This window comes from Agrilus planipennis, unplaced genomic scaffold (assembly GCF_000699045.2).
Source record: "Agrilus planipennis isolate EAB-ADULT unplaced genomic scaffold, Apla_2.0 scaffold3, whole genome shotgun sequence".
Classification (NCBI taxonomy): domain Eukaryota; kingdom Metazoa; phylum Arthropoda; class Insecta; order Coleoptera; family Buprestidae; genus Agrilus; species Agrilus planipennis.
The window spans coordinates 2,467,433-2,492,398 of record NW_020442460.1 but is presented as its reverse complement, the minus strand read 5'-3'; the positions used below and the strand labels follow the sequence as shown (position 1 = coordinate 2,492,398).

Below are 24,966 nucleotides of genomic sequence, written 5' to 3'. Positions count from 1 at the left end.
GATGTCAGAGATCAAGATTGGCTGGTGATGTCAACGGAAGTGGGGTAATGGCGAGAGCGTCTTATCACGGCCCTTAGGTACCTTGTGGACCATTTAGGGCCCGCTAATTCCATAAACGATCTTCACACGCCAAAAATAAATGCTGAAGTGAACAAGTTCGGAATAAATAAAAGAGTAAGTAAATATTTTATTTTGAGAGATCAACATGAAACGTCCCGAAAGTGTTAGGTAAAATTGACGATTACCATTGCAAATTTGCTAAAATTTACAGGAACTTGAATGAAATATACATACGCAAGGAAAGGATATGGAATTTGATTAAAAATTAGTGAGATTTATTCGAATTGTTTGAATTAATTATGCCATTTCACAAAACTTGCACCACCAATTGTTTACGTTCAAAAGAGCTTCTTTTCGCCATTTTGATACGAAATTTCAACGGACATGTATTCGGTACCTACTAAAAATTCGAAATTAAAATTTACATAAAATAATTAGAGATGGATTTTGTGTGCTTATGGACGTTTATTATTTATTTATTAAAAATACTGAATTATTTATTAATCTGAAATGCTTTTAACTTCCTACGCATAAGTGAACAATATTACGTATTTACTACGTTAGTTTGTTGAGTATTCATTCTTATTCATATTTTTTATTGTTAGATATCTTTGGCACAGACGCGTAATCATGCACTGGATTTTGCGATGTCTAAAACTGAATCTTCCTGCTCCAACTTTCGTTTAGTCCACGCGCGCTCCTCTCTTCGGTCAGACGCACCACCGGTAGCGCTGAAGGTTCCGCTAGGTTTTCGATTTGATAAAGTTTCACGCGAGTTTTGAACTTTTACCTAATAAGTCTTCATCAATCAACTAGACTACAACAAATTCGAGTGTTGCTTCAGAATGTAAGTGATGGCGTGTTTTTGTACTTTTACAGACTATGAAACAAATTGCAAAAAAATAGACAAATCTATAAAGTTTTACAGAGTTAGAAAAAGTTTAAATTGCCTTTAGGTGCTTTTGCGTAATTGATGCTTGGTGATAATTTGCCAAAATAATAAGTTTGTTGGATAATCAATAAAAAGAGATACATATGTACCAACTAAACAACTTTATTGTTAAATTAAACCTTAGCCGAAAGTATTTTAATACAATTTTCGGAAAAACTAACATTTAGGTAGTTCCATCAAAGAAATTTAAATACAATCAATAAAATCAACTATACTAAATAATTTATTACCACATTGGAAGACCTAAAAAGTTTACCACTGCATTGTATATACCGAATTGTTTTTTTTTAACCTGTTGAGAACAGAAGATTTGTAATCACTATAATATGATGACACTCGGCTAGACTATATCTCAACTTATTTTCCACATCCTGCTTCACTTATAAGTTCCTATGTCAAAGCCGACCATAGTTTGTCATAATTTACACTTAAAGGAAACACCCAATTTGAGGCTGTTTGCCCCTAATGCTAGCAAACTAATTGATATAAATTGAGGATGAATCTCTACTACGTCTTATCCCCGAGGAACATATCTTTTACAAAAAAATGGTTCCTAAATCTTAAAAGAAATACCACGAAACATTAATAGTGACATAATGCTCTCAAAATAAATTTAAAGAAATGAGTTCACATATACTGTAAAATAATAACTGAATAAATTTTAAATAACAGTCAAAACTTGCAGCATTGTTGCTCATCTCTAAACCTCGTTTACACAATAATGACTGTTTCATTGTCAGATCTGATGCCTGCCAAACCTCTATTGCATATCGTATAAGTTTATTTAATTACGGCTTCTTACTTCTGAAGAAGTTAGTTAAAAAAAATCCAATACTGTGAATTTGAAATTCAAATTGAACTCCACGGATTTCCTTCTGTCTTTGAATTTTCTCTTTTTTCTTCATGATTCCAATTTTACTATTCCAACAAATAAACGTCAAATGTAATATACCTGTCTACATTTACTGTTTCCACCCTTATGAATATTTTAATAACTCCTCTATATATGCTTACATTTAACTTGATGTTGTAAATATTTAAATTAAGTTTTAGGTGGGTTCTATAAATTCTCATTCCAATATCGCCTATGAGATATTTATAAAAGCCTTCTTTTTATAAATTGCAATAAGCACATTTTTTTTTTCATTATTCTGCTTCAATAATGGGATTAGTAGGTTCCTACCTATTTATAACGCACTCAGAGGATAAAATTTTTGAAACGAATATTTTCAATTATTGAAAATACATTTGATTGTAGTTTCAAATCGGAAAACGGTTTAGAATAAATTATGGGTCAATTATAAGTTTAGAGGCTATAAATTATGGGTCAGTTTAAAAATATTAATATGAGAATGCCACTGGGACAAATGGCGCTATAGTGTTATAGAAATGGAAATTTTTTAGCTTTCATGGAGTATTAAACACTTACTTTACGGAGGTCAATAGGAATTCATATGCGAATGAATAGTTTATTGTTTAAAAATTCATCAAGGACTGCTTCAATTCATAAAGGAATGAATAAATAAACGAATGCCATCAAACCATTAGTAATTTAAAATATATATAACTGTTGGTACTCAATTTGTTTCAAAATCGTTTATTTCTCTATTTTTACATTTAAAGTGTTGAGGACATACATAGGTATTTAATGCGACAGTAAATTTTAGTGAATACAGTGAAAATTTCCAATGATTTATTTTTTAACACATTAACCATTTTAGCATTTTCATTGAGTTGTAAAAGTCAGTTTATTACTTCCAAAATAAGTATCTCTATTGTGCTATTGGTTGGCCATTTTCGGTTATCTATTGATGTGCATCAGTCAACGCCATGTTTTGTCATTGCTATTAAAACAGTCGAGTAAGGAAGTCGACGTTTCTAGCTAAAGTTTTTTGGATATTGTATTCGAAGTGGTCTGTATTCTGTCGAAACTGCCAGACGTGGATCGCGATTTCGATCTTTTTCGATCTCATCAGCGCGTCGCAGACAGCTCCGACAGAACACAGACCAACTTTTACCTGCTGTCTTAACAGTGAGTTTTAGAAAATACTACAAATGGCGCAGTAAACGCCATTGTATTGACTGTCAAACTTTTTAGGTTATAGAAGCGCATGCGCACTTATAAATACTGCAAAAAGTGCTTTTTAGGTTTTACGTATGGTAAGTACGAAGTAAAAAGATAGAAGAACTAAAAGTGTATGCTGTCATATCTATATACCTAAACGAATGCGAATTAATTAAAATGATTTAACCAAAGGCAGTTAAATAATTTAATGAGTTAATAATAATATTTGTCGGAACATAGAAAATTGCATGAAATTTTATATCATTAGCGTGAGTGAAGACGACCAACTGATTCACCCCCTGGCTCATATCTGACTTCCTCCTATAATGATTGATTGCCCGATTGAATTTAAATTTAATCTCTCTATTTATACCTACATTGCTAATTAATCTACTATCCGAGTGTTATAGGTCCTTGTTTGTAATTATAAACAAATAATTTAGATGAACTTAACTTTGTAGTGGTGATCCACAATCAGTAGGAAATTATGGATAGGTATACCTATAAGTACTATGTATGAATAGAAATAAAATAAAATTAATGTATTTTTACTTATCAATACACCTATTTCTATCAATTATGTATAATATGTTACCGGAAATTGTATAAAATTCCTAGGAGATGTGTACAATTCCGAGGCTATTTAGGAAATTTGTAAAATTTTGCTTCAAAGATTTTTTTATACACACATCCAGGGAAATGTATAAATTTCCTAGGAATTGTATGAAATTCCGATATTGTACTAGTAAATGTATAAAACTAATGCTTTCTGTGAATAAAATAAATAAAACACGTTAGTAAACTGAGAATCAGGATCGCCTGATATATATGCATTGGTGACGTTATTGATTAGTTAGGTTAGGTTTGGAGACGTATATACATTAGTGACATTATTGTACGATTATTAGGTAGATTTATGACAGACTGGAGTTTCTTTAATGCCTTTGCCCGTTAGAGGAGGGCTGACATGTTGGAATAATGTATTTGAAAAGTATGCTTCATTATTATCTCTGCGCCCAACACATATATGAAAATGATTAGCATTATTACTTCTACAACATACTAAAAATTCGAGGTCATCGTGTTTGCTGAAACAAAGATAACCTCGTCACATTGTTCTAACATCTTACATATCAATTCGCCTCTGGCAAACAGGGGCATTAAAGAAATTTCAGTCTGGCATAAATCTCCCTAACCAAATAATGACGTCACACTGGATATAGGTACATCTCCAAACAGCCTGCCGTATTACTGCCTATTTACTATTACCTGTAATACATTTCCGATTGCTATTTAGGAAATGTATAGATTTCCTAGGAAATGTGTCTAATATAATTTATTTCACACACTTTCGGACGATTTTAGGAATTATATACATTTCATAGGAATTGTATACAATGACGGATTTCATATTTTTTCGTTTACAGATACATATCGTATAATACCTATTCTTGTACACCTTGCACTGTTTATTAAAAATTTCCTTTATTTTTCGTTACGGTATCTTTTTCTAACCACTTCAGTTAAGTACCCGGCAAATCAAAATCAAAACTCCACGAACCTTATTTTACTTATTACTTGACAGGTATTACACTTAAAGCTGCATATAATAGCATTTACTTAAATATTGAATTGTTAAGGGTCGAACATGAAAAAGTCAGAGGCCACCACTCGATGGTTGACTTAAAATATTGAAACAAAATGAATAAATCAAAACGGTTTTGCTTCCGTGTGGCAGATGAGGTAATATTTGACTTTCTAAATTGGCTCTCAGAAAGTTTCCACATCGTTAACTGATGGTACAATGTAACCTATCGAATATATATGTTTTATGACATCAATCATTCTGTTGATCTACTGATCAATAATCCACAACGCAACTCGCAACAATAAATTGAGACAAAAAACTAGAATTTACTTGAACTAAAACGATGACGAAATATTGGTCCATTTGGGCAAAAAAATTAAAATATTACCCTAAAAGTGGATTAACGATGTAAAACGGTCACAAAAGGTTGTTAATTATTAAAATTTTGCATATTCAAGCTCTGTGTTCAAACTATTGAACGAAGTAGAGCCAACAAGGGTTGATTTTACATGTGTTAATGTTGCTCTGATAAGTTTAGATAAGTGATGTGAAAAGCGTTAAAATTGTCGTTATTCAAAATATTTGGAAGTATGAGTAGGGGAGATGTAGGCAATCAGAGTCAGTTGGCAATGGTGATCACCTTAAAATAACAAAAACCGAACGCAACTGAATGGTACCAATATAACAATAAGTTAGCTACACGCCATTCCCGTGCACCGGCAGTCACTCACTCAGTTCGCGCGACGCGCTGGAGAACGACGAACATGGGAAGATTTCTCGCCATTTCGATCTAATTTTACGAGTTGATAAAACCAAATGTATGTTTTGAATTACTAAACTTTTGTTTCTATACTTGTGATATGTAGTAGTCGTGACGTGTTAAACTGATAATCAAAACTTAGATTAATAATATATTATAAACTTTCTCGTCAGGATTAGTTTTTTCTCATTTTCGCCTATGTAGGCAATTAGAGTCACAACAAATGTCGTGACTCCAATTGCCTGCATGGACTTTTTGCCAGCTGAAGTCCTACAATCAGAGCCCATTGTAGTACAAGATCTTGCCGACTCTATTTCAGAATCGAATGCTGCTGAAACTGTTGATACTATTTCCATACCAATAGCCGCTGTTGAACTAGAAAAAGATAATCCTATTCCACAGTCATTCGCTGAACCAGTGACTCCATCATCGTCTCAATTAGAAATTGCAATGCCATCAACATCTGGAAACCTTCCAAGCATCCAAAATCTCATCCAGATGCCTGAGAAAGCTCCTAATCTTAAGAGAAGACAAGGAAGAAATAAACAGCATGCGACAATTTTGACTTCAACACCGATCAAAGATGTTCTGATTGGTAATAATAATTATGTATGCGACATGTGTTGATCACCATTGTCCACATGCTGATTACCATTGCCAACCAATGTCGACAATGGTGATCAAAGCTATTTTTTTTTTATTATTTCTATTATGCCAAAATGTATGAAGCAAAGTGATTAAAGTTGATCTCAATTAAAAGTTAAATAAGTAAAGTTTATTATAAGAAGATAACAATAAATAGTTGATTAATAGATTTTATTTTATTTCAATTCTTGCTTAAGTGATCTCCATTACCTACATCTCCCCTAATTCAGACATCGTTAAAATTGAGAACGTTTTCTCATTGTCATTTGTAAATGCTTTATGTATACTACGAAATATATAGACTACAGATTCATTATTCTGTTCTACTGAGTCTATTTTTACTAGTATATGTAGTTTGTTTACATCAAATTCTTGCAGATTATGATGTGACGATTACGCATTGAAGTCTGGTGGTCTTCAATACATTTTTAACGCCATTAAAGCCGGAATTTCAGCTTTTAACTTAAAATTCTTTAAAAGTCGATCATGCACATATACTACACAAATTTATTACCTGTATTCACAGGTTATACTTCTTGAGTATTAAAAAAACAAATACCTACAGTGGCGGCTCCCACAATCCTTCATAAAAGCAAAGCTGTTTATAATACTCTTGTTGAATTTATCACAAGTATTAATCGAGGCATCAAATACACCAATTAGCTAAGCTAAATTGACGCACTCGACAGAGACCCAGAGAATCCGTTTAGTCCACTGCTCAATGACAAAAAGCAATTTTGTTCAAGCACCTCAGGATAGAGTATGGTGTATATACATTAATAAATTTTGGGTAGTTAGGCTTCAAAAGTATAGTTAGGACGATCTAAGTTGGCAAAATCCCCAATAAATTATCTGTGAGGATGGACTATCTTTTTCTTTTTCCACTTGAAACTGTAGTCATTTGCTGCGTTTTGAACACGTTCTTGTTAAGATAGGAAATGCTTCATGAGTAGTGCAGACAAACTGAAAAGAGATAACCGAATAGTTAGAGGTTGCATAGGTATGTAAAGGATTAGGGTCAACTTTAAAACAGCCTGGTTTGAATTATATCTTTAAACAAGTGTCTTTGCTTTCTAAATTCCTGAGAATGTTGAACTTTCTTTAAAGTCCGATGCTGGCAGCATGCTCAAATTCTGCTTGTCTGTACCTCTTTCTCTTACTCATTAATTCGTGTAATGTTACTCATTTTGACATCTCTTTTCTATGTTTACAATGTTCTCTACAACGTCGGTCGTGAGTAAAAGTAGGCGGTCCGTCAGCAACCGGTCTAGACTAGTAACTAGTTAGTAACTTGAAAGAAGAAAGTATACTTCATTTACTTTCTCTAGCGATGTGCCTCTTCCATTGTCTTGGATGTGCGCTGGCAAAATCGTAGGTAGGGAGAAAAAAGCTCATTATAGTCTCGACTCTTGTTCATTAAACATACTTTTTCATACAGTACCTGCCAAAAGTTTTGTTCAATCATGAATAGTAGTGTGAGTCGAAAAGAAGCGTTAAAGCCTTTAATATGTCTTCAAATATAAATAAACATCTCGTTGACATTTTCAGTAGTAAACGGTACCAATAACAGCACATTTGAGCAACACAATTGTAATGGATAAAATGGTCAATTTTTCCGTGCAGTACTGTACGGATTGTACGCTCCTNTCCAACCCGCAGGGAAAAATCTCTCGCTACACCCAAGGTAATTCCAGTTACTTGTAATAATAAACCCTTTTAGCTATTAAAGCCTTTTCAATATCATTCCACATCATAAACAGGAAATTAAATTCAGTAGGGGTCATTGAATCGTGAAGGTAAGCAGATTTTTTTTGACGTGTAAGTAGTTGAAGGCCTTTTGTGTTTATGAAATTATAATAACAGAAGACGACCTGTTCTTGTAGCATACATAATATAAAGCTGTTTCACACAAAAGGCTCTTCAAAATAGAAATGTTCTGATTTTGGGCAATGCTGCTGCAAGAATAGGCCAGAGAATACGTAAAATCTGGAAGAGAGAAAATGTGTTACGTGAAATTATACAGTGCATAAAGCATTCTTTTGTCTACGGGGATTACGGATATGCCACGAAATAATAAACAAACAGAAATATCTTTATGATCATTTCAAGAATTGAGAAAGCCAACCCTATGTGAATACATAACAAGCATGACATCATTATTAATATAACGTAGTAGCAACATGATACCGATATTTCTTTATAAAACCCATGTATAAGTATTAAAAAAAAAACTTTAAACGTTCTATTGAAACAAGAGTTAAGGATGAGCAGAGACAGACCTAGATTAGATTATTGTTCGCAAATAGTTAAGGATGTGGGATGTTCTAGTTTTAAGGAAATGCAAAAATTAGTCCAGAATAGGAATGAGTGTAGGTGCGTGCGTGCGTGTCCAACCAGTCTTAATACTAACGACCTTATGATGATGATGATGATGTTTCTATTGCTGATAATGTTTAGTTTTAAGACACTGAGTTTTGGTAGGGTTAAATTCAATTAATTAATTTTCGAATTAACTCTACCCACTACAGATAACCTCAAATTAATGAGGACGAATTGTTGCTGCAGTCACTCCCCATTAATTTGAGGTTATATGCAGTGGGTAAAGTTAATTCATTAATATTTGGTTTTATCAAAACCTCTGAGCAAAAACTTTAAAAGCTTAATAAACTTCATCTACTTAATTAGTGCACTGATTTCAATAAATTATCTTATTATTATCTTGGTAATACCTAACCTATAAAAATTTGGCACAAATAAATTACTACACCAAAAGGACGTCATGAGAAAATGAAACAAGAGCCGCTTTTGCGAGATCGTTTCAAACAAGAATACAAAAATGTACTGATCGAAATGAGACGTGGCAGTGAGACACGTCCCTGATTGGTTGATTCATATTTATAAGGAAGGAAGGAAATATAAATCAAAAGCCACACCCGTCAACAACTTATTTTGGCCATTCATTTTGAAACGATCTTTGGTTAAATCAGTTTACTATTTTTAATTTCAAAGGTTAGTTCCTTTTTGCTTCGTTAAAAATTACTACCAGTTAATTTAAATTTTAATGCGATACGGGTAAAAAGAGATTGCAAACAGCTTCCTATATAGGTACCTACTAATTTATTGGAAATAGTATCCGAGGACAGCGACATTTGTGAACACCGATCATTAATAAATATTATATTAGCTGCTAGTTATTAGCAACCACGAAATCTGATCCCTGTTAGTTTAGCGACAATTATCTGAACAAACAAAAATGTTTCCACATTTCGAACGGAGATTACCACTACAAAATGACGCTCGTCCGTACACATCACAGTTGAACTAATACGAATGCGAGGGAAATTGGAAATGTCGATTGAAAATCAAACAATCGTTCTGATAATAGAAGCGATCTATTCAGTGAAAAATACTCATCTTCACAACTATAATTACTTTTTCTTAGATTAACAACAGTAGTTCATAATTATTTCTCAATGAATTGTCCAATGAAACAATACTGTCTCTAGATCTGATTTGACAAATAGATCAATATCAGTCACAGATCTATTTAGTCACCCTTTTGTCGGGAATCAATCCCGGACTCCTGGTTTTATGTTCCTGTACATAAAACCAGGGGGCCAGGTTCGCTTCCTGATAGTGGGTTACAGTAGCAACAATTTTTCCTGATTAATTTGAGGTTATATGCAGTGGGTAAAGTTAATTCATTAATATTTGGTTTTATCAAAACCTCTGAGCAAAAACTTTAAAAGCTTAATAAACTTCATCTACTTAATTAGTGCACTGATTTCAATAAATTATCTTATTATTATCTTGGTAATACCTAACCTATAAAAATTTGGCACAAATAAATTACTACACCAAAAGGACGTCATGAGAAAATGAAACAAGAGCCGCTTTTGCGAGATCGTTTCAAACAAGAATACAAAAATGTACTGATCGAAATGAGACGTGGCAGTGAGACACGTCCCTGATTGGTTGATTCATATTTATAAGGAAGGAAGGAAATATAAATCAAAAGCCACACCCGTCAACAACTTATTTTGGCCATTCATTTTGAAACGATCTTTGGTTAAATCAGTTTACTATTTTTAATTTCAAAGGTTAGTTCCTTTTTGCTTCGTTAAAAATTACTACCAGTTAATTTAAATTTTAATGCGATACGGGTAAAAAGAGATTGCAAACAGCTTCCTATATAGGTACCTACTAATTTATTGGAAATAGTATCCGAGGACAGCGACATTTGTGAACACCGATCATTAATAAATATTATATTAGCTGCTAGTTATTAGCAACCACGAAATCTGATCCCTGTTAGTTTAGCGACAATTATCTGAACAAACAAAAATGTTTCCACATTTCGAACGGAGATTACCACTACAAAATGACGCTCGTCCGTACACATCACAGTTGAACTAATACGAATGCGAGGGAAATTGGAAATGTCGATTGAAAATCAAACAATCGTTCTGATAATAGAAGCGATCTATTCAGTGAAAAATACTCATCTTCACAACTATAATTACTTTTTCTTAGATTAACAACAGTAGTTCATAATTATTTCTCAATGAATTGTCCAATGAAACAATACTGTCTCTAGATCTGATTTGACAAATAGATCAATATCAGTCACAGATCTATTTAGTCACCCTTTTGTCGGGAATCAATCCCGGACTCCTGGTTTTATGTTCCTGTACATAAAACCAGGGGCCCAGGTTCGCTTCCTGATAGTGGGTTACAGTAGCAACAATTTTTCCTGATTAATTTGAGGTTATCTGTGGAGGATAAAATTAATTTAAAAGAATTAACTCTCATCATCATTATAAGGTCGTCAATCCTAAGACTGGTTGGACATGGATCTCCACTCTTTCCTATCCTGAGCTAATCTTTGCATTTCCCTAACACTAGAACATCCCACATCCTTAACTATTTACCAACAGTAATGTAATCTAGGCCTACCTCAACCCCTCCTAACTCCGGTTTTTACAAATAGAATGTGTCTGACTAGACCTTCATGCCTGAGAGGGTGTCCTATAAACCTATCTCGCCTATTCCTTATTGACTTCCATAGACTCCTCTGTTCTCCTATTCTTTCTAATACCTCTTCATTTCTAACCTTCTCTATCCACGGTATCCTCATCATTCGCCTGTAACACCACATTTCGAACGCATCTATCCTTTTCTTTTTCGCAGCGCCCTCTGTTCATTTTTCACACCCATAGAGCGCCGCGCTCCAAACATATACCTTTAACAATCTTTTTCGAATTTCTAAATTAATCTTTCGCGAGCATAGAAATTCTTTTTGTTAACCCTACAAAAACTCAAAGTGTCTCATTGTAATGTAAATCTACCTCGATAATTCTGTTGTTCAATATTTCGAAATGACTTTCATTTAATAATAAAATATAAATATATATCAAACAAAATTTTTCTTTGTTTCATTATCAATTGTAGAACTGCTGATTTAAAAAGCCACTAGCTACAGATGTATTTCTAATCTAATTGCTATTCAATACTGTTATATTGAAGGGCTACTTGGAGATGATTTAATGATAAATTTAATCTCATTTAAAATCTTCTTTGTTGGTAATCCTTGGAATTTCCTACGAATTAGACAAATCTAATATTTAGACAATATATCGATCGAGTCGAAAACGTTCTGGGCTACTTATGTTTAAGCCTTAGTACAAATATATGTCCACTCTTTCAATATGCCCTAATATTCACCTCCTGAAAGCAATGTACCCTATACCACTTCATCTAAGAGTTCCTAGCTAATTAGAATGCACTGTCTTATACATACGGAGTATTATTTTGAAGTTGTGAATGCACAGTGCAAATATATTATATATCAATACACTTTTGTAAAGCTACTGAAATTGATTTATGACCGCCTGCAAAAAAGGTGGCACTTTAGGTCAAACCCAAGGAGTAACCATACTGTATGGAATATCTTTACACTGTCTTTGATTGAGCTCACCGTCTCAATTGCATTCGCACATGTACACTGTCTTTATTTAGATAAAATAAAATAATTATTTATCCAGTTTTTAATTCAATCAAACCAGGTAGAAAATTGTGGTATGACGAGTGCAATTATTGTGAAATGTACTTAAATGTAACATACATGTTTCTTTGTTATCACATTTTACATAATCTTTTTTTATTTAAATAATAACTATTTAAGTAATATGAAGGAGAAAATTAGTTAAGTCCAAATCTCAAAATAGATTTAAACGCCATAAGTCACATTATGCGTTGTGTTACTGGTTGACAGCTCCCTTCTCTGAACTCTGAACAGTAATCATGAATTATTATTAATGCACTGACGTGAACAAGGAAATTATGTTAAACAGACAGAGATATAACTTCCTGGATGGTTTACTTGATGTTCTTAACTCCTTAAACATCCCCACCTCATGAAACCTTTCGCATTTGCAAACTTTTGCTTCATAAACAATGCAGCACAATTATCTATTCAGTTTATGACTAATTAAAACGTAGATTGGAGATATGGTACACAAATAACGACAGCGTAACACCAACAATAATAGCCACCCTAAAAGTAATATTCACATTATTATTTCCATTTATTGATAATACCTTATAGGTACATATAGGTTTATTTCCAAAAGTTCGTTTTATTTTTGATGGGCTCAACCACTATTTACTTACTTAATGAGGTAAACTAAACTTATGCGGGTTAGACAAAATCAAAAGCTTTAGTTAATTACTCATACGCGACTTAACATAAAAAATACTCAAAAGCTTTTATGAAGGGGCGTTTTTAAGTTCGCGGAATGGGGGGTAAGAAGTGGAAATAAAAGTACTAATTTATTTTTTCTTTCCAATATATTGACCTGCTACCCTTATGCATTTTCCGATCTTTCAATTAACTTACGTATACCTTGAAAAAAAAAAACGTTTCGTCTGCATTCTTCACCTTTTCGTCGCTTGAAAATTTCTTCCCATGAAGATGCTTTTTCAAGTTTGGGAATAGTTAATATTCCCTGGGAGCTACGTCAGAACTGTAGGGTGGATGAGCCAAAATTTCGAAGCCCACCTTGTGCAGGGCAGCCATTCCAACACGGCCCTTGTGAACAGGCGTGTTGTGGTGCAGAAGGAGGATACCTTTGGTCAATTTTCCTCTCCTTTTTTATTTGACTGCTTCCTTTAGCTGCTCTAGGATTAAATCATAGTATTCTCCGGTTATGGAGACACCTCTATCAACAGGATCCCTTCTGAGTTCCAAAAGACTGTCGCAATGATTTTCCCAGTCGACTGTGACCACTTGGGTGGTGGTGGTGGTGCCTTTTTTGTGCCACTGCATAGAGCCCTGTTTGAACTCAGGTTCATAATGATGAACCTAAGTTTCGTCCCCAGTAACAATTCGAGTCAATACTCTATCTTTATCTTCACTACAGTGGTCTAAAAACGCGTGAGAACACTCCACACGCTGTTGTTATTGAAGCGGAATGAGCATTCTCGACAACCATCTTGCGCTGACTTTAGTCATGCCAACATGATAGCGAAGAATTTTAAAAATGGTTGTATCTGATATTCCTGCCATTTCTGCTGTTTCTTCTTAAGCCGGACATCTTCCAGTATTAATTTTTTGATTTTTTGAATGATTTCCGGAGTGGTCACATCGATCGACCGGCCTGGCCATGGGTCGTCTTCAAGTGAGTCTCTGCCTCGCTTATAGTAGGTATGCTACTTGTAAACCATGGTTTTACCTTGACAACAGTCCCCGTTAACAGACATCTTTTCCAGTATAATTTGAACTGACTTTCATATTTTGTTCCCGATTGACTTGTTTGGTTGACGATAGTTCAAAGACTAATGCTCTAATAACGATAAAACTTGGTATTTATAATTAAACAAACACCTAAAATGGCCAATGTAATTTTAATTAGTTTAAGAGTGACCTTCTCTCCACTTCAAATGTCAAATAAGTTTCAGTTAAGTAAAAGGTGAAAAAAAGGAAGAAGGTATTTGAATCGGCCATTTCTGCAGCTTCAGGTTAGGTAGGTACCGAACGGTAGAGAAAGTAAATTTCGAGAAAAGTCTGAAATAAATTTAATTGCTAACGTTGGCAGGCCTGAACTAATCACTCGCAATAAAGAGCAGAGAGCTTCCAATGGTTAGTTTCGAACTAAGCTAGAATTACAACTTTTCTGGTGGCTATTTACGGTTAACCAATTCGAATAGCCTGAAATCAGACTGGAAAAAAGCCCGAACCTATACTCCTAAATTAATCGCAAGAGAAGAAAGAAAACATTTAATCTCACCTCGAGCACATTTTGAAGTGTAAGTGGAAAGTGATCGTACATGTGTCTACACATACAGTGATAAGTAGGTAGCTATGACAGTTTTAAAACGAAACATAGTAGTAATAAAACATAACAAATAATAATTAAATCGAGACATAATAAAACAACATAATGGAAACATAATAAACCTAAACATAACTATAGACTTAAGTACATTTTCTGTTGAGATTTGAAAATGTAATACCTATTTAAACGGAACTGTTCTAACACTAAACCATGAAACATTAAACAAATTATCCTTATAGTTCATGTGCGGTTTGGTTTTTACGATCAGCCTATTTTACACAAAAAGCGAACCCAAAGAATTGCCTTTTTTATTATTTACTCAGACATAAAAAACTACGTAAAACCCAGATACCATTCGAACCTGAATTATAGTCAGAAACAAAGTTCACTGGCACATAACCAAAGTTATTAATAATAGAAACTCACAAATATCTCAAAAACTATAAAATCAAATCATAGGATGACTATATTGTGTTGTATTGTATACAATTCTTAGAAAATATATACATTTCCTAGGAATTGTATGAAATTTCAATATTTTAGTAGGAAATGCCTCAAACAAGTGCTTTCTGTGAATAAAATAAATAAAACACATTAGTAAACTGATAACCAGAGTTATCTGTGTTTACGCGGTTCTAGTGCGATCGGCTGATGTATATGCATTGGTGACGTTTTTATTTGGTTAGGTTAGGTTTGGAGATGTCTATGCATTATGGACGTTATTATATTGTTATCAGGTAGATTTATGACAGAATAGAGTTTCCTTAATGCTCCTTAATAATATATTCGATAACAATGCGTCATTATGATCTCCGCGCCCAACATATATATACATGAAAATAATCAGCATTAGCTCCTCTGCAACATACTAAAAATTCGAGGTCATTGCGTTTCCTGAAACAAAGAAAACCTCGTCACATTATTTTAATAACATCTAACATATCAGCTCGCCTCTGGCAAACAGGGGCATTAAAGGTGCTCCAGTCTGTCACAAATCTTTCTAACTAAACAATGACGACACCAAAGGAAATAGTTACATCTCCAAACAGCTTGCCCTATTATTACCTGTAATACATTTCCGATTGCTATTTAGGAAATGTATGGATTTCCCAGGACATGTGTCTAATAAAATTTATTTCACACATTTCCGGGCAATTTTAGGAATAATACACATTTCCTAGGAATTGTATACAATAACGAATTTCATACGTTACTAATAATTAATATAATTATTAGCTCAATGAATAAGGAGAAAAACGTGTTTCCACTGAAAACTACTGTCAATATCGTTGAAGGCAACCTACAAATGATTTTACTGCTATTATCCCCTTTACAAAAAACGGCCGCCATATTGAATCCGCCATCTTGATTGACGTATCGGTTTCAGAACCCTATTCCTATACTACTAATCTCATTACAATTAACTTTTTAGATTATACGCTGCATGACTCAAAGGAACAGGGAAAGTTAGTGTACGCTGGTATCTCCAAAATTTTTTATCCCAATATCCTTGAGTGCTAGCATAGGAAAGTAGATATACCGATCAATATGATTTGTTATTACGCCATATTTCATGTTTCTACATCAAAACAGGTATGACGGAATGTATGAACGTTATAAGGATTCAATTTCTCCTGTCGAGTTATGAAACCCTAAAACGATGCAAAAGTCTAAAATGGAAGTGTTACATTATGGAATATTGAAAAAAGTGGTTGGATCTGTATGTGACCTAAATGTCTAAAGGATCATACACATGGGCGTAGATAATTTTAGTAACGTAAAGTTGATTTTATTGCAATAGTAAACCTGTGGGGACAAAAGTTTTTTCAGGTGAATCACGTATGGCACTGTTTGTAATTAATCTATCGTCATCATAAGGTCGTCAGGCCTAAGACTGGTTGGACACGCACCTGCACTCTTTCTCATCCTGAGCTACTCTTCGCATTTCCCTAAGACTAAAACATCCCACATCCTTTACTATTTGTGAACAATAATCTAATCTAGGTCTACCTCTACTCCTCTAAGTCCTGTTGCTACCTCTAATATGTCTCTGACTAGAGACTGAGAAGATGTTTACCAACCTATCTCGCCTATTTCATATTGACTTCCACAGAGTCCTCTGTATTCCTATTCTTTGTAATACCTCACCATTTCTATTTTTCTCTGTCCACGGTATCCTAATCATTCGGAGGTATCGTCACATTCCGAACGCTTCTAACCTTTTCTTTTCCGCCGCACCGTTTCGCACCCGTACAGCGCCACGCTTCAAACATACACCTTTAACGATCTTTTTCGAATTTCTAAATTAACCGTTCGCGAGCATAGAAGTGATTTCTTTTTATTAAAGGCGACTCGACCCTGCATTATCATCTGCTTTATATCCCTACTACTCCTTCCGTCCTGACTTACCTGACTTTATAGATACCTAAAATCAGCGACTTCTTCTAATTTTTCGTCTCCTATCTTTATAATCACCCTTTCCCTACTTTCTCCTCTCCTGCAAAACAGTATTTTTGTTTTACTTTTATTTATTTTCATACATTTTTAATCAACAAGACAATGAAATTTTAACTTCTATTGGATACGTAAGTTTGGAGTCATGTATATACAGCATATGTAGGTCAATCTTTTTTGAGAACTTGTTCCTCTAGAAAAATCCAGAGATGATCCACTGTTTAATAATGAAATTCTATGTCAACATTACTCAACGTTATGAGAACGTACCCACTTTCATTAACCAAATGTAATCAGCAACGTCCAGGAATTATTGACAAAATTGATCTATGGACCTACCAGGTAATTAAATAAAGGACGCTGCACAGGCTTTAATATATGTTAGTATGAGAACAATAACGCTTTATCACAACGTGGTACATGTATACGCATGTGGACAAAATTAATTTTCCCCTTTCCTTTCCTGGTAGACACATCTTTAGAACACCTTGTATGATAACTTTTATCGTCTTTTGGCGTTATTAATGTCAAGGAAACTTGATTCCCGCAGGACATAAGACATGATTACATTCCCGAGATGAATCCGTTCATACATAATAATAACAAATACAAGTAACCATGATAGGCTTCTCCCAAACTTTTTCATTTCGAAGTGATGATGTCAATAAACATTTTAAGCACAAAGCTAATAAAACACTATATATAGACTTTATTTACAAATTAATTATTAACAATGAAATAACGGATTAGAACTACAGAAACAACGAAAAAAATATGAATTAAAAACGCAAGTTAAAACGAAGGACAAAACGTAACTAACTCTAAATTATGTGATAAAACTAAAAATTGTTCTGGTGCCATCAAAATACATTGTATGCAACAAAAGAATACGAGTCAGAAGTCAAATAGGGGAATCCCCCGACAAGGCATGACTTTGCCTCGAGCTATGAAATTCCTGTAACCTGCATGCAATTGAAGAACATCGATACAAAGGTGGCTGCCGTCGAAGACCTTCACAGAACCTGACCATTGGGCCCAAATCGGCCTATTATTGTTTGCAAAAAACATTCAAGGAATATTTGACTACCTTGTACGCATTTGAAAATTTGAAAATTTTCATTATAATGAAATCAAACAGGTTGAATAATGATAAGCAAATCTATCCCTAACGACTAAAAGAAGAAATATTAAAATTAAACTGAAACAAATGCAGACACCCGAACTGTTTCTACAACGACGTTTTAACATTTTCCATTCCATTTTATACTGATATCACATGGACGTTTATAAGTTGGCAACAGTGCCGTTCAAGTTACTTTTATCAGAGTGACAAGCACCTTACATAAAACTTTCGTTATTAAAATAGCTGAGAGGTTAGTGGGGATTACCTTTTTAAGCAGTTCAGTTCTGCGAAGTTTGACAGGTTGTTTTAACCAGATATCTTTAAGTTCTTCTATTAAACTTTCTATGACAATGCTCCTCATCGTACACCAATTTTACTTGAACAATTTCCTAAAACAACGACCTGGTAATAACTTGAAACTTCGTTGTTTGCCGCAGCTGTGAGTGAGAAACATCAAATTTAGTATGAATCTGGATCCTAACCGACCAGAAAACTTATTTTCCGAACATCGTTTCGCAAAGTATGAAGGAAAATTTCTTCATTAATTAACATGATAGCAACACAGTTAATTACGTGTCCTATGTACGTTATCATGGATGTTCCAGACAATGGTTTTTATCAAATTAGCTCGAAGCAGTCCAATCGTGCTGAAAGTTTCCCTTCGAACAATTCTGAAGTTGTAAGCAACGTATTCGGTTGATTGTCTTGTTTCAAAGAGAATTTCTTGTTAATCCTGACGGACCCCCACTCAATGTTCGCTTCTTATTCTGTTCAACTGTTTCAGAAACACATTAGTAACGTAGACCCCGTCCATACGTGCCTACTTGATTGCAAAATTATAATGACCTCCTTTGGAACATCTGACCTATCGTTTATATATATATGTACGATATCTATTTCCTTTTGTGTTTGTTCCATTTCGTTAATTCTCAAAGCGATGAAACAACAATTGAATTCAATGCTTTAAGGAATGAATTTTTTTAATTAACTTTAACCACTACAGATAACCTTGAAGCGTTACTGTCACTCCCCCGCCGGGAATCGAACTCGAGCTGCTAGTTTTACGCACCAGTACCATTGATTCGAATTCTTGAACATATACTCTTAACCTAACCTAACCTATCGCGTAGGAAAAATTTCCATTGAATTTCAATGGGAATCAATGCAAAATTTGTAAATTCCGTTCAAACCCATTTGGCATAAATGGAAAAATAATTGTTTCCATTTACAATAATTCCATTAATATTTACTTAGGAAAAATTTCCATTGATTTTCAATGGGAACCAATGCAAAATTTCTAAATTCTATTTAAAACCATTCAATATAAATGGAAAAACAATTTGGTACCTAGAAATGGAGAAGATCTGATTTGAGATGATTAGAACTTGTTTAAAAAAATGGAGAAAAACGTGCTGAAGTTAATGTGATTATCAAAGCAAGTAGTAAAAGAAAACTCATATTTCAACTTGATTAAAACGAATGTCATTTAACTACCACTAACAATAATTAAAGGTAAAAAATAAAGAATTGACACTAGGATTTCCATTGGGTTCAGGAATGGAAGTTCCAATGGAACGCAACGGAAATCCCATTGCGTTCAGCAATGGAAATCCCATCGATTTCGGGAATGGGATTTCCACTAGAATTCTAGTGGAAATTCCATTCATCCCATTGGCAATTCTCCATTTATTACCATTAATTATTATCAGTGGTAATCAAATGGAATTTTTTAAGTGGAAATAGAATGGAAATTCTTCCTACGGGATACTTTTAGATATGTATCGTTGATATTACTACTGTAAACCTCCATGTAGCTTAGTGGTAGAGTACCTACTTAGTGGTGAGTAAAATCAGAGGCTGGGGTTCAATTTCGGACGAGGGAGTAGCAACAGCAACAATTTATCCTCATTAATTTGAGGTTATGTGTAGTGGGCAAATTCATTAATGTATTGAATTTAACCCTACAAAAAATTCAGTGTCTCGTTAATAATTGAATTCTTCTTAAGTATCCAACTCTGTTTAGGCGACATGTTCGAAATGTATCGCATCATTTTCTCAAATCGAATCTGATACTTCCGTACGAAGTGTCTTCGAAACTTCCGTGAATTGCTTGGTACCTTGGGGAATCAAGGCATTTCCATAGAATTGAAAGCTCGCAGGAAAACACAACAAACTTCAATATTGTCTATGTAGATCGTGAAATCAAAGAGTCAATTTAGCACACAATCTTTTTGTAACTGTTTTCTGACGCAAAGCTTTCAATCTGTCCCAAAAGGAATTCCCACCTTTTTAGACCTCGAAAAATTCTTAAGCCAACGCCCTATAATATGTATTTACAACATTTACATATACATACAATTTGGCTCCATAGAAAAGATTAAAAGTTTTGTAGCTTACAATTACTGGTGAAAGCATTAGTGATGTTAATATATATATATATTAGTTCGACAAATAACTATGAAACACTTTGACATTTAATAGGGGTTAATATCAAATATTAATGTGAAAATTCATTTTTAATTTCAATCCTACTACAAACTATCTCAAGTTAATGAGTGAAAAATTTGTTGCTACTGTCACACCCTTGCCGGGAATCGAACCCGGGACCTTTGGCTTTACGCGCCAATGCTCTGGCAACTAAGCCACAAGAGATGACATTTTTCCTTATTAACTTGACGTAGTTTGTAGTGGGATTGAAATTAAAAATGAATTTTCACGTTAATATTAGTTCGACAAATCGTCATTGTTAATGTTACCTTTCGTGGCTTACTGGTCAGAGCATTGGTGCGTAAAGCCAAAGGTTTTAGGTTCGATTTCCGGCGAGGGTGTAACAGCAGCAATAAGTTTTCTTCATTAATTTGAGGTAATTTCTAATGGTTGAAAATTAATTGAATTTTACAATAATATTAATAATTAATTTGCTAATAAGTGACATTATTCTGGTCCCACATAGATATGTTGGTAAGTACATACATTTTAGGAAAATACCACCAATGGCGCGGTAAACGCCATCTGTAGTACGATGCTAGATTTTAGGATTACGTATGCTCCAACAAGGTCCATTTAAATATATGGATATATACTTGCTGAAACGAATCCCTGCGTGGCTAACCTCAACGTGGTAGGCACGTTACCATAATCGAACGAATAAAATAATTCGAAGTGGTCTGTATTCTGTCGAAACTTCCAGACGCGGATCGCGATTTCGATCTTTCTGGATCTCATCAGCGCGTCGCATACAGCTCCGACAGAACACACACCAACTTTTACCTGCTGTCATAACAACGCGTTTTAGAAAATACCACAAATGGCGCGGTAAACGCCATCTGTATAGTACGATGCTACATTTTAGGATTGCGTATGTTCCAACAAGGTCCATTTAAATATATGGATATCTACTTGCTGAAACGAATCCCGGCGTAGCTAACCTCAACGTGATAGGCACGTTACCATAATCGAATAAAATAATTCGAAGTGGTCTGTATTCTGTCGAAACTGCCAGACGCGGATCGCGAATTCGATCTTATTGGATCTCACCAGCGCGTCGCAGACAGCTTCGACAGAACAAAGACCAATTTTTACCTGCTGTGTAACAGCGCGTTTTAGAAAATACCACAAATAGCGCGGTAAACGCCATCTGTAGTACAATGCTACATTTTAGGATTACGTATGCTCCAACAAGGTCCATTTAAATATATGGACATCTACTTGCTGAAACGAATCCCGGCGTAGCTAACCACTGCGTGATAGGCATGTTACCATAATGGAATAAAATAATTCGAAATGGTCTGTATTCTGTCGAAACTGCCAGACGCGGATCGTGAATTCGATCTTATTGGATCTCACCAACGCGTCGCAGACAGCTTCGACAGAACAAAGACCAATTTTTACCTGCTGTCTTAACAGCGCGTTTTAGAAAATACCACAAATGGCGCGGTAAACGCCATCTGTAGTACAATGCTACATTTTAGGATGTCTTAATTGATTGATTTTGGTCTGTGTTCTGGCGAAGCTGTCTGCGGAGCTCTGATGAGAAAGCGATCCGCGTCTGGCAGTTTCGACAGAATACAGACCACTTCGAATTATTTTATACATATTTTTTTTCTAATTTTCGAATACAATGTGTAATTAATACGTTAACAAATTGAATAACTGTATCAACTATCATCAACAAGATAAGGTGGGATAGACGACAGCAAAAAGATTACACAAGGAAAATAGGTAACAAATGAGTCCAACATAATTAGTTTAGTTATGGATTTGTTGCTAAGCTTATTGATTATATCTGCAAGAAACAAATAAATTATGTGGACAACGCTATTAGATGCAAAAGGCTTAAGCTTTGACACCGCCCTGTCATCTAGGCACTTATTCTAGAATCGAAAGTTGGAAATATCTTCTTGATTAAGATAACCAAAGAATTGAATTATCTTATATGTAATACAAACTATCAACGTTTCTAATTAAAATTTTGTAAATATTGAGGAAATGTAGTTCGAATAAATATAAAAGCTCCCGTGGACCATATAGGAATGTAATAGTTTGATTACTTTTATTGTAACAAAAAACAAAAGGAACACTTTTAAAAATCCAATAAAGCCAGAGCGATAAGTCGTAAAATGTCAATTGCGAAAGTTTCCATTTTTTGCTGTGTATTGTTCGGTTGTTGTTATCGCAAACAAAACAACAGGATTTGAGGGATTTGTTTTAAAAACGTTCTAATCCTTTTAATGGCACAGCATAAAACGCTTTCATTTTTTTATTTTCCAGTTTTGTAATAAATCCCATTTGATCTCATCAAACAAACACGTCTATGTACTTAGGGTTAGAAGCAGGTAACGAATATATCCAAGCTTCAATTTTAATCTCTGTTCCCCTATTACTTTCCCCGTTCCTGTATTAATTTAGAAGCAAAGTACATAAACTTGAAAAAGCGTTACATTAGCCGGATCTGCGGCTTCATTTTCAGCATCTCCTAAAACAATAAAGTTTAAATGCATCCACATTGACATCAATCCACGTACATTGTAGGTATCTACATGACGAGTACTAAGCATGAGTTGCCTAAAGATAACGTTCAGCTCTATGTTATTTTATATTTATAAACCATCTCATCTCTACGGGATACTATCAGCAAACACACTATTTTGCACAAAATTAGGTACTTACTTTGCTTTGTTGCAAATTATGGTACTCAGTGACGCAGCGTGAGAAGGGGGGGGAAGGAGGTCATAGGACCCGGGCGGCAAAAATATGGGGGCTTCCCAAACTTCTCAATCGTAGGGAGGTTTTTGTAACGGATGCGAAAAGTAAAAGTTTCTTCAAAGATTTATTTTGTACTGGGTACCCTGATCGCACCCTTACTTACTAATCTTTAAAGTCAATCAAATATATATCCTGTAATGTTCGTGGGTTTAACAAAATTAACTTCTAAGATGGATAACGACAAAAACTATTTATTTAAACTAATTATTAAAGAACTTAAAAACACTATTAAATTATTACTAAACTTAGGTTATGAATTATTCTATTTATTTACACAACTGTTGATATATCACTATTCACTGCGCTATTTATTTTACTGCTGTCACTGTCAATTTATTTCTGGATTCACTTCTACAACGGTCAATTTATTTTTTCCCTTCACGTCGATCGTCTCTTCCTTTAAGTTTTCTTCCTTTCGTTTACTTTCTGTAACCTTCTGGAAACATCGGGATAGTTTTCTTATTTTTTCTATTGGGTTGTTCGGAAAGTCATTTCGTTTTTTCCCGACAGAGGATTTAATTGTATTCTTTTGCACCCAACTTCACATTTAAGCCGTATAATTTTTATATGCTTTGAGAGCTCATATAGCAAGGCTTGTGTGTGAAAAATTCCANGAGTTATATATTTTTTATTATTTATATTCAAATTGTGTTGCTTTTAAATTGTTCGAATTATTGATGAAGTTTAATGTGTGACAAAGCATTAATTTTAACAATCCCTCAACTGAACATTATTAAAATTTGAGTAGCTGAGGATTCAGATTCACTATTGGTTATTAAAATGGGTCAAAGGTCGACTTCTTCTCCGCGTTAGGACTGGTGTTATTCCAAAAATCTTGACTTGAGCTTTCAAAAAAAGGAGTCACTCATTGAATCCCATTTTGTAGATAAGTCAGATAAATATAATTTATACCCAGAAATAGTCCTTAGACCTAAATAAATGAAGAAGATGAAACATTTAAATACCTGGTTTAAATCTAAACCCGCATTAGTCATGAAAAGAAGTCTTCGAAAGGTGATAAGCACATTAAGTTCCATTTTTCACTACCCAAAATTTCCAAACGTCAGTAAACCGACAAAACCGGAAGTACCGCAAAAAGTCACACACCGAAAGAAGTTCACCCCGAACTTAAAAACGGAAGACGAGCTGTTTTCACAACGCGATACGATTAGAACTACCGATAAAACGAACAAATTGCGATAACTACACATAATTTGTAAAAAACGAAATGACTTTCCGAACAACCCTATATGTGTAATTATCCTTAGCTTTGTCACGATAAATACGCTTACAACTGATGCTAAACCCTTTGAAAAAAACTTTAACATTATCAAGTTTGAAATGGATCTTATTGGTTTAACCTAGATTAGGATATGGTTTGAATCTATTCTTCGATCTTATTGTACATTGTGCAGACCTACACATCAAAATGCCGTGAATAATTTCCTTCGTGATGGTTTCAGCAAACTTCCATTTACATACAGGATTAATGTAGTGGCAGCAGCAATTATTTGAAAATTGTAGGATATCTCTGATACGTTATAAAAAGTCGGTTGTCTGTAATGTCGGTTTACTGACGATAGTTGAACGTGACAACGTCATAAGAAAATACTGATGGAATGGTTTCATTTTTCAAAAGAAAATTTTAATTTTATTTGTTTGATAGATATTTTGTATGGATATAGAGAAGGAGGTAAATGGAAATGTATTATTGTATA

At 34.2% G+C, this 24,966-nt stretch overlaps 1 protein-coding gene across 1 annotated transcript in view; it reads left to right on the top strand.

Annotated features, from left to right (window-relative positions):
- The first annotated feature begins 756 nt into the window (after positions 1 to 756).
- Positions 757 to 24,966, top strand: part of LOC108742599 (leucine-rich repeat transmembrane neuronal protein 1-like) — a 60,317-nt gene continuing 36,107 nt past the window's right edge. Inside the window, exon 1 of the mRNA XM_018477870.1 lies at positions 757 to 907. The gene's annotated coding sequence lies outside the window, so the exon portion shown is untranslated. The remainder of the gene's footprint in view (positions 908 to 24,966) is intronic.